The following is a 12031-nucleotide window of genomic DNA, read 5'->3' on the forward strand; positions in this document are numbered from 1 at the left end:
CTCGTCAATTCGTGGCATTGGATAAGCATCAAATTTGGACAAAAGTTTCACTTTCCAGTAGTCAACACATAAGCGGACCGAGCCGTCGCTCTTCGTTACCAGGACTACTGGGCTGGCCCAATTGCTGTGCAACTCTTGTATTATGCCCATTTCGAACATTGCCTCTAATTCTTCCTGAACAATCTTTTTCTTGTGTTCAGGAAGACGATAGGGGCGGCTACGACCCACCACACCCGGGATGGTCTCGATATGGTGCTCCATGAGGTTCGTGCGACCAGGTAGGTGTGAAAACATGTCTGCGAATTCTGCTTGCAACTGGGCTATGTCTGTAAGCTGCGACAGTGAGAGGTGGTCTCCGCAAGGGACTGGGGTGAATTAAATTGATTTAGGAGATACCTCCGGCCCGAGCTCCGGCCTCTCCGGAACTACCAGGTTTGACATGCCCCTCTCGTCGTGAGACCTCAAAGGGTCCTAGCCACTTGGCGAGTAATTTGGAGCTCGAGATGGGCAGCAATACAAGCACTTTATCTCCCTGTGTGAATTCCCATAGTCGAGTGCCCCTGTCATACAGCTGGCACTGACGTTCTTGCGCTTGGAGCAAATTCTCCAGTATTAGCTGCCCCAAAGTGTGGAGTTTTGCTCTAAGGTCAAGAACGTATTGAATTAGATTTTTACTATTCGAAGGTACTTCCTCCCAAGCTTCCCATATGACAATAAGCACACCATATGGTTGGCGCCCATGCAGTAACTCAAATGGGGAAAACCCGGTGGAGGCTTGCGTGACCTCTGGTACTGCAAACAGCTGGGGTTCAAGCCACGTATCCCAATTTTTTGCATCTTCATGTGCAAACTTAGGAATCATGTTTTTTAAGGTCTCATAAAATCATTCGACCAACCCGTCAGTTTGCGGGTGATAAACGCTGGTGCGAATCGACTTAATGCCCAATAATTCATTTAGTTCGCGAAGTGTATGTGACATGAATGTTGTGCCTTGATCAGAGAGGATTTCCTTTGAATCCCCACTCGGGAGATAATTTTGAGGAGTGCCTCCGCAACACTACGTGCTGAGATGTTACGTAGGGGCACTGCTTCCGGATATCGCGTTGTATAAACCACATGAACTAATACAAAGCGATGGCCATGTGCAGTCCATTCTAAAGACCCAACAAGATCCATGCCAATTCTTTCTCCGTGCCACTACTTTGCAGGACCCATCCACACATATTATCCTCAGTAGATTTTTAAAACTGGGCCAATTGGTTCCCAGAATTAGTGGATGAGTGAGGTGGGAATTAACCGTGGCCTGGACTCTATGCCTTTTTTTCCCAGAATCGTATCTCAATGTAACCACCGGATACTTGTGAATGTCACTATGCACACACCTCACCCTCACCAGTATTTTTTAATCAAATGTCCCACCTTGCACCAAGCGTTGGTGGAGCGAGGTTTGAGAACAACCTGTATCCACCAAAGCTTGATGTGTATCCCCTTTTACTCTGGCCCTGCCCGATCGGGGACAGCCTGTGGAGTGTCAGGAATCCAGACCAGTGTCCCCACCATTATTGGACAACGCTCCTGGATGTGTCCGGATTCCCTGCAGCTTCAGTAGACCGGCCCAGGTCTTCCTTCTGCACTTGTGGGGGTGTTCTCACCAACCTGGAGGGGATAGCAGAGGGAGACGGAGACGGGGACGGGGGGGGGGTGGTAGGAGAGACAGACAAGGGGAAGGGTCCCTCTTGTTTGTGGCTGGGTTTGGGCGGGACACTCCATCTCTGAGTAGCCAGAACTGGGCGGGAGTGAGGGGAACGGGGAGAAGGGGAGGGAACATAAGAGACAGGGGGTGGAGAGAGAGAAGAGAGAGTAGACAACACTGCTTTGCTGCCTCCTGGAAATGCCGCCAGGTAGTCCTCTGCCAGCCGGATGGCTTCCTCCATTGACACAGGGCAATGGCACTGGAACCACTCGGACATGCCTCTGGGAAGTTAGGAGACAAACTGCTCCAGTACCACCAGATCGACAACTTCCCTCCCCCCACCAGCATCCACTTACGGAAAACTGCCCACTCTGCTCCGGGGTCTGACCAACCCGTTGCTGGATGGCTTTCTTCAGGTGACTGTAGTTCAGGAGGCTGGTGGCATAGAGTTGTTGTGCTGCTAGCTGTGCCTCCCCGGAGAGTAGGGGCAACAGGTGGGCCACCCACTGATCGGGAGGCCACCTCCAAACCTCTGCGAATAGGTCGAGGAAGGCATCTGGATCATTGTTTGGCCCCATTCATTAGGGCCACAGGTGGGGTAGGCTCCTGTCGCAGTGCCAGCCCGCTCCCTGGCGATCAGGCTACGGAGCACCTGCCGTTCCTCAGCTTGTGCCTGGAGCAGGACTTGAAAGCATCGTTCCTGCTCCAGGCGTACCTCCATGAGGGCCTGGTGTTGTGTTTGCTGAATGCTGGTGAGGGTCTTGAAAACTTCACCCAGCAGTGAGAACTCCATAACGGCATACTCCTCCAAACCCAGGCTTTCGGTACCACTGTAAAAGGATCTTGGTCTGTGGGCAATGGAGGAGTCAGGAGACAACAAAGCAAGTTCAAGGTAAAGTCCTTTTAATAAATAAATAGTCCACACTCCGCCATCACTATAATGAGAGACAGGTGTTAAGACACAATTATGAGCCAGGTGATGAGCCTTACTGCTCTCCCTCTCCCGCAGACCGATGCATGACCATGCCACCCATGCCACAATATATATATATATATATTTGTGGCAGTGGGGGCGTGGTCAAGCGCCCGTCTGGGAGAGAAAGCGGTATGGGCGCTTGCACCTGAGCTAAATTATGTCTAACGCCTGTCTCTAATTTCAGTGAGCATGGGGAGAGTGGCATAAAGTTGGCCACAGAACCTCCAGTTAGGGAGAAGGGAAACACGCGCCAGTCTAGTGTTGGCATGATATGAGAGAGTCAGAGATCTGTTGTTGAGCTGGAAAAACTATTGTGTTGTTGAAGCTGTAAAGTGCTGGAGATTATTAATTAAAAGCTGTACCTGTGAGACGAAGAAACCAGTTTCCTGTGTTCTCCTTCCCCTCCGGGCCTGAAGTTTGTTACACTGGTGCCGAAACCCGGGTCACAAAAAATTCAAGTACGCCCCATGGAGCCCTCTCAGTTGGCCGATGTCCTCCAGTCCCTTGCCGGGATACACCAGGCCCTCCAACAAAAAGGGTATATTATGACCTCATGGAATTTAGAGCTGGTCCTGTGACATCATAAAGCTTGAAATGTGTGATGGAACGTCTCCTGGCTATATAAGGCCTGTATTTCTCCAGGTTTGCTTATTTTTAGGTGAAGACTCGCTAGAGACATCTGGGGAGAAAGTTGTGCAAGCTAAATATGATAGAAGGTGTGTGCTTTTCAGGGTGGTATGGGTGAAATGTAATACTTTTAACATTTTATTAGACTATCCATGTGTGGGGTTGCTTTTCATCCAAGGGAGTGGGCTCTCTTACAATTCTGCCCAAAAACACTGCCATGAATAAAGAATGGTATCAAAACGTCTTCTCCCAACGATCCAGGAGCAATTTAGTGACAAACTTTGCAAACCACATAATCTATGTCACTGCCAATACTTTTGGCCACGGCCATATATGCAGGCTGCATATATTAAAATGCATACAAATATCAGTTCACACTTTAAATCTTATAAAAGTTATATTTCAGTATTTTCAATGCTCTATGTTTTTTTGTTTGTTTGTTGTTGTTGTTTTAATTGTGGCTGGCATTAATTGATTGAGAGATAAACCTCAAAAGCCTGTTTTATCATATTTTACACATGCATTTCAACAGGATTTTTCTATAAAATAATGTACAGAATTTTAACCAAGCACAGCTTGCATCGCTTCAGTAAATTCTCCTTTGAAATATCAGTAACAATATAAACATTATTGTTATTTTTAATTGATCAAAATCAGGAAAGATTTACAACAAAAATGCACATGCATCATAAAACGAAGTTCATTTCGGAAAATATATTACAAGTTCTTCTGCTTCCAGAAGAGCACAGAAACTTTCCACCAGGAGGCAATAGACATCAAGTGCATTGCATACAACTGGTCTGGCAGTGTTTATCAATATAAGGTTAAATCCATCAATCCGTGCGATGCAGACTTCAGGACTGAAGCGTCCCAGTATGGTTGATGCTGAAAATCTGATTTAAGTTTTACAATTTTTAAACACAATTTTTGCTTTCACTAGTTCATCCTAAATAGTCCTGTGGTGTGACACATTTGTTTTTAAAAGTGCATCTGAACTCATAAAAGCAAAGAAAATAACTATTCAGTAAGTGTTGTTGAATTATACTGTTAGCAGCAGCAATAGTCATTGAAGGCACTTGTCACTGTTCATTACTCTCAACAGTGGGGCTTTTCAATTGAACCCAGTTCCATTTTAAAAGCCTCTCTCTCAACACACATCACTGCATAGTTAACCTCGCCTGTAAGTGATCAAATCTATAATTGACGGAGTTGTGATTTTAATACCCCCTTGTCACATGAAATAATTAAGTAGCTCTCAGAAATTAAGACTGCTTTAATGTGTAAAGGAGCCACTGATAGCGAGAGCTGAATTTCACCCTGGCGCTAAATCTACGTGCTTGGTTTCATGATGAAGTACTTTGGGCTTACCAGGGCTGAACTTGTGATCAATTATGTAGTGAAGCTGTAAATAAATTGTTTGGAATTAATGCTTTCTCTGGAAGCATAATGTGGAGTATGTGTGGTGTGAAATATGTGTTTGCAATACATGTTATATGAACCCTTGTCTTGTATCTCATAACATCAAACCTTGTCACATTTCTTTTCTTTTTACTCCAGTGAATCTTTCTTATAAGGAAGGTTTATTTTTAAGGGTCTATTTCTGCATAGAAAATACCTTAAAATCTTGACTACAAAAAGGCTATTGAACCTTTCCAACATTATTGACCCAGGTAAAAGATGCAGTTCCTTGAACACACTTTCTCCTTTTGAGACAACAATAGTGGGACATATATACACACCCATAAGTTGTCATAATTGGAATATGCTGTTTATGACACTGTTTTAAGAGGAAATCCTTTTTTGTAATACTATCATAAATAAAAAATTTAAAAAATTCCATATTTTACATCATGGTTTATATTTATTGGTATTTCAAGAAATTCACAAAACAAAAATATCAAACTGTTGAAATTATAATTCAAGAATAAAACTTATAGCATTTAGGGTTAGGGTTACCTAACTTAACCTTAACCCCACCCTAACCCTAACAGCAACAAACAAGAAATAATGTGTGATAAAAGATGAGATATGTATCTAAGGTCAGTGAATATGTTCCAATTTGGTTTTATTGTGTTCTCTTATTTAATATTTTAATTTAAGACCGTTTTGAACTAGGTGTTTGTAACCAGCATGAATATGAACTGATAATTTACTTCAGTGAATATTTCACAGAGTATGTTTATTTTTTGGCTATCAATTTATGTATAAACACATACCATAAAGCATTGGCTACCAAAAAAACTAAACTGTTTTATCATAATTTAATAGTATCACTACTTCTTTATGCAGTTCCCACCTGTGTTCAAATTTTAGGTTCTTAATCTTATATGTTATTGATCTCCCCATATAATATATTTCCTTCCACTCCATCTTTGAAAATATATTGCAGTAATTTATTTTTTGTAATCGAGGTAGTATACCAAGTATAAGGTTGCCAGGTCCCACTATAATCCTATGATTATATATAAGTTTTATAATTTATATATAATTTCTGCATTTCAATCTATTTTTAATTAGTATATGGGGAATAAGTATTAAATATTTGTATAATGAGCCTTATGATATTATGCCAAGTGCTCCCTTTCACAGAACTATTGTGCTGAAGACTTATTTAATGACTATATTTACTGTATATATAAAAGAAAATCTCATCTGTATCTTCTAAGGATATTCACTCCAGATATGAAAATAAGTATTCTGAGTAGCCATACAACATACAAAACCTTTGCTTAAGAAAACACACATTTGACCAATTGGACCTTTGACTCTAAATCTTATTGTTACTTAGATATAGGCCTTGAGACAACTAGCCACGGTCTCCTCTATAAGTGTGACTTGATTGCAAAAGGACACCAGAAGATTAAAAGTCCTTGATTTGCATTCATATCTGGCTAAGAAATTAATTTGAGTTGGAGGTGTAAATTAAGTGTAAACCATATCTAGATATGTAAGGTATGAGGTATATATGTGATGCAAATCAGAATCAGAATGAGCTTTATTGCCAAGTGTTCTCATGTACACAAGGAATTAATTTTTTTTGGTGAAAGGAAAAACAAGTGCACACAGAACATTACAGTGAGACAGAATATAAAACAAGGTAGGAGTATAAATAGACATACAAATAATAGGACATATAACAGAATGGCATATGAACGTGCAAGTGGTAATGTATGTGCAAGTTAGGGGAATGTAAATTTTTTTTTGTATTAAATACATATGAATATAAATATGTGAATTTACATATGTACATGAGATATGCATTTACATTAATGCACTATCGGGTAGTCCTGAGGCAGTTTAATTGTTCATGATCAAAATGACCTGAGGTTAAAAGCTGTTTTTGTGCCTGGATGCTGTGACCACACCAGGCAGCCAGCTGATCAACCTCCCATCTATATGCAGACTGGTCACCATCGCGGACGAGGAGAAGAGCTGTGGAGAGAGAACGCATCCCTGAGGAGCACCGGTGCTAATAGTAAGGGTCCTGGATGTGAGTTTCCCCAGTTTCACTAGCTGCTGCCTATCTGTCAGAAAGCTGGTGATCCATCAACAGATTGGGGTGGGCACAGAGAGTTGATTTGGTTGAAAGAAGATCAGGCATGATGGTACTGAAGGCTGAACTGAAGTCCACATATAGGATCCTTGCATAAGTCCCAGGTCTGTCGAGGTGTTGCAGGATATAATGCAGTCCCATATAGACAGCATCATCCACAGACCTGTTTGCTTGGCAAGCAAACTGAAGGGGGTCCCGCAGGAGTCCAGTGATGTCCTTCAGGTAGGCCAAAACTAGTCTCTCAAACAGCTTCATGACCACAGACGTGAGAGCGACAGGTCTGTAGTCATTATGTTGTGTGATTTAGTTTTTTTGGTGGGGGGTGCATTTGAAGCAGAAGAGAATTTCACACAGCTCCAGGGATCTATTGAAGATCTGTGTGAAGATGGGGGCCTGTTGGTCAGTGCACTTTCTGAAAGACCCGGCTCACATCCTCACAGATCATAAGTGCAGATTGAGTAGCAGGATGGTGAGGCAGGGGGTTCCATGAGATGTTGGTGTGTGTGTGAAGTGAAGATCAGAGTAGAGGAGGGGTGTGAGACTCTGCTTTTCAAACCGGCAGTAAAACACATTCAGTTTATCAGCCATACCTTGTACTTGGTAAGGCTTTTTTGGCCTATCCACTCAGATGTAGGACCGTTGGCTGGTTTTTCAACTTTTCAGAGTAGCTTCTTTTAGTCTCTCTTATTTCCTTAGTAAGTGTGTTCCTGGCCTGGTTGCATAATGTTTTATCCCCACTAAGCATCCTCTTTGGCATGATGATACAAATGTCTTTGTGGGTATGCACATATCCTCACAGAAACATATATGATGTCAAAGTATCTGTGAGCTCGTCCAGGTCTGTGGCTGCAGCCTCAAAAACACTCCAATCAGTGCAGTCAAAGCAGGCTTGTAGTTCCAGCTCTGCTTCATTGGCCCATCTCTTTTTTACATTTTACTTTCTGCTTTAGGTTGGGAGAAAGTGAACCAGAGAGTGATCAGAGAGTCCTAAAGCTGCATGTGGGACAGAGCGATATGCATCCTCTACAGTGATGTAGCAGTGTATATTTCTTTCTCTGGTGGGGCATGTAATGTGTTGTTTGTATTTTGGCAGTTCACGGGTTGAGGTTAGTTTTATTAAAACCTCCCATAATAATGATAAGAGAGTCTGGGTGTTGTTGCTCTGCATTTGTGATGTGATCAGCCAGCTGTTGCAATGCTGCGTTCACATACGCTTGTGGCGGGACATAAACACTCACCAGAATGAATGTGGGAAAACTCCCACGGCGAGTACAAAGGCTTCCAGTTGATGAATAGCACCACTAAATTAGGACAGCACATCTTCTTCAATGCTGTTACATCTGTACACCAACTTTCGGTGACGTAATTTCGTTGATAACTCTGCGATGTGATCCACTCAGAATGGCTGAAAGCCCAACAGATTTAACGCACTGTCATCACAACGTCATCCCTGGTGAAACTGATCGGGGAAGAGTGACACAAAATATAATAAACAAACAAAAGTAACAAAAACGCTAAAAGCTACACACTGAAGCAGCCATCTGCAGCACAAATAACATCCGAATAAATATAAACCAAACTTGAAACTAGAAAAACTTGAAACTAGAAAATGTGATAGTGCTTAAACGTGCAGTCAACCTGGTGCTTGGGCATGTGATGCTTTCCTTAGCAAACACAACTACATGTAATTACTATTTGTATGGTCTCATCTAGAATGCAAAACTGAAGTGCGCATTGGACTAAGTATACAACATTCTCTCACTTTGTAAAATGTAAAACACATGGCCTATTATATGTATGTTCATGTATGGTTTTCACAGTGCATACTTGCAGATGCTGTATGCAACAACATAATTTTGAAAATAAAACAAAAATGTCTGTTTTCATACTTGGAACAAATATTTTCCCAAATAATAGAGTAATCTGAATATATAGCCTACATATATGTCCAAATATATTAAATATAGTTTTATAAATACAGTATATTAATGCCCATATATCACATTTTTATTTGGGAAGGCATTTGAAAAACGTTTATTTTATATTTTAATACTCCCTATAAATTTACTATAATCTCTCCCTGCTGAGTAGGTGATGATATGCATAAAGGTTGTGACTTGAAGAATGCAAAAACGAAAGTGAAAGTGGTGAATGAGGACTTAAATATTGTTCTGTTTCTCACACACACCTATCATATCGCTTCTGGAGACATTGATTTAACCACTGGAGTTGTATGGATTACTTTTATGCTGCCTATATGTGCTTTTGGAGCTTCAAAATTAAACCAACACAGCATTCTTTGACTTCTTTGAAAATGTAGTATCTTTTACAGTAGGTCAAAATGTATGTAGGGTGACCAGATGACCATGGCAAAAACACAATAGGATACTATTTGATAGAATACATAGTCATTTCACTCCAGGTAAATATATTCACAAGCTCTATTGATATTTAAAATAAGTTTCTGGCTAAAATTCCTGCTTTAAAATTAGTTAATGTATTCACTTTAACTGCTCCCCAGAATGAACTTACAAGCGTGAACACACAATATATGGGTTTTTTCCGTTTTCACTGCACGGTTTGTGGAGAGCGATGTAGAAACCAGTAACAGCTCCATGATAGAATTGTAATTCTGTACAGTTGTTTTCAAATAAATTAAAAATGGTGTGGTACATGTGTGCTATTTTATAGAATCTAAGTCTATAACCTAGGTCACATGAAGAGTATGGATTTTATTTTGCCATTTGATTACTGGGAGTTGCTTTGAGAAAGCACTTCTGACTCTGACTGTGGAAATGAACAATTCTCTCATTACCTGTCGCTGTTTCTCATGACAGAAAAGGCATGAAGTATAGCGATGTCCGTTTCATAAAACATTTAAGCTTAGACTGATTGTCAGGAGAAAAGTTCTGCCGACTATACCGCTGTCAGGGCGTGGGACATGTGATATGAGATGTAAAATCAGGACTGTCACAGTTTTATAGGATGTATCGTCATCTTAAAGGTATATAACGTAGAAAGGCACAACGGGGGCGTGTCATGAAAAATCACTGCATGGTGCCGCTTGTCCATAATTCGACATATCATGTCCAAACTACACGCTGATTTCCAGAGCAGTGAAAATGTGTCTGCCTCAGAGCATCAAGGAATGTTTAGCCTTAACAAGCTAAGACTAAAGCACAAAGGTGTCATTTAAAGGTGGGACGGGTGGGACCTCTCCCTAAAAAATCATCGGGTAAGTTTCTGTTGCAGAAGAAACATCTCCAGTTCTCTAGCAGGAGTTTACAATTCATTTGCGTGTTAATGTAAGTGCCGATCCAGCACTGGAGGTTGTTATTTTAAACTTAATCATGAGTGCTTGTTGTGGCTCGTTCTCTCCGGCATTCATTATCCTTTGTTTCGCAGTGTGCACTTCGCAGACTTGAATTGGTTATTAAGAATGCCAAATGTTTTTCTCTCCAATGCGCTCTAGGTCCTCATGGTGGCATAGTGACTCACCTCAATCCGTGTGGTGGAGGACGAATCTCAGTTGCCTCCGCGTCTGAGACCATCAATCCGCACATATTATCACGTGGCTTATTGAGCACGTTACTGTGGAGACGTAGCGTGTGTGGAGGCATCACGCTATTCTCCACAGCATCCACGCACAACTCACCACGCACCCCACCGAGAGCGAGAAAGACATTATAGCGACCACGAGGAGGTTACCCCATGTGACTCTACCCTCCCCGTCACTCAACACAACATGGATTCAAACTCACTACTCCAGGTGTGGTAGTCAGCATCTTTACTCGTTGAGCTACCCAGGCCCAATAAAGAATGACACTAAATCAAAATAGTTAAGGTTATTTGACGTTAAGATTATTTCGCCACTTCATGTCGTCACTGCACCCCACCCCCCACAACCGTCCCCACCACTTTTTAAAACAAAGTGACGCCCGTGCTAAAGCACAAATTACCTTTTTGCCTTTCATTCTAAAGTCATTCAAAAATTTTAAGTGCTGTGGTGAGAATAAGGAGCTGCCATTAAATGGCACCATTCACCAGAATGACAGGACAACACTGACTTTAGAGTTTACAAACTGTACTGTGTATTTTTTCATCATCCATCAATGGAATCTATGAAAAGAGTTCAAAATGATCTATCCAATTCAGACTGAATATGTACTAAATTTGTTGAGAAGCCGGAATCAATGACTTTGATCCTTTCACAGGTAGAATAAAAGCAGTTAAAAGCAGCTTTAGCTCAGAGAAAATAAAGCACACGTCTTATCGCTCTTCGAATAATGATACAAAGGAGTGATTGCATCAGATTTTCCTCAGAGTTTACAAAGCAAACAAATGTTTATCCATGTGGAGCATTACTTTTCTGCTATTAGTGGAAAAAGACATGATTTTTTGCAAAGAGAAACATACTTGTAGATTTTCGCTCTCTTTAAAGCCTTTGGAGTGATTTAGGGATGAGCGTTTCTGTGATAATGAAAGACCAAACAATGAAAAAATGTTTTATGGTATTGACATGTGTCTGTGTAATTGGAGTGAAATGTTGTTGTTTTGCATGTTGTTTTGGAATTTGGAAGAACTTTTCGACTAAAAACTATACAGCAAAGGCAAAACAAAGTAACTACACTTTATCAAAATTTAGTTATGTCTCTCTGAAATTATGTCTCTAAGACTACAATCTGTCCTGTGACAGATGGGTTTGGCTAAACTATGCTCAGATCCTCAACCCGTTCTCACTCCAGAGGCATCAAATACTGCTGCTTGTGAGAGAGCCCAGTGCGTCAACAGTTGGTGTCAAAAGCAGCATTTGCCGTCAGTTTCTGACACATCTGGCAATCGCTTTGCTTTCAATAAGTAACATTCGGCATCAAAGACTGACACAAAGGGCATTCGATTTTAAAATTTTGTCATTCTGACATATGTTGGAGTATGCTTTTCATTATGTTTGAAATCAGTCAAATTTTTTCACAAAGTTTAAGCAGTAAAATGTATTAGTTCGGAGTGGTTAATATTTAATCTGTTATTTTCTGTACACATTCTGCCCTGCTGAAGCAATCTGTTCCATTCTGCGTGTATTCCATGTCTTCCAATAATGTTTTGCGAAGAACACAAAAATTTAAGCTTTTATTTCACAATCGTGGTCCCCTGGCGTCTGCCGTAACACATCACACCCTCGAAT

The sequence above is a fragment of the Xyrauchen texanus genome, chromosome 14 (genome assembly GCF_025860055.1).
Source record: "Xyrauchen texanus isolate HMW12.3.18 chromosome 14, RBS_HiC_50CHRs, whole genome shotgun sequence".
In the NCBI taxonomy this organism is placed as follows: Eukaryota; Metazoa; Chordata; class Actinopteri; order Cypriniformes; family Catostomidae; genus Xyrauchen; species Xyrauchen texanus.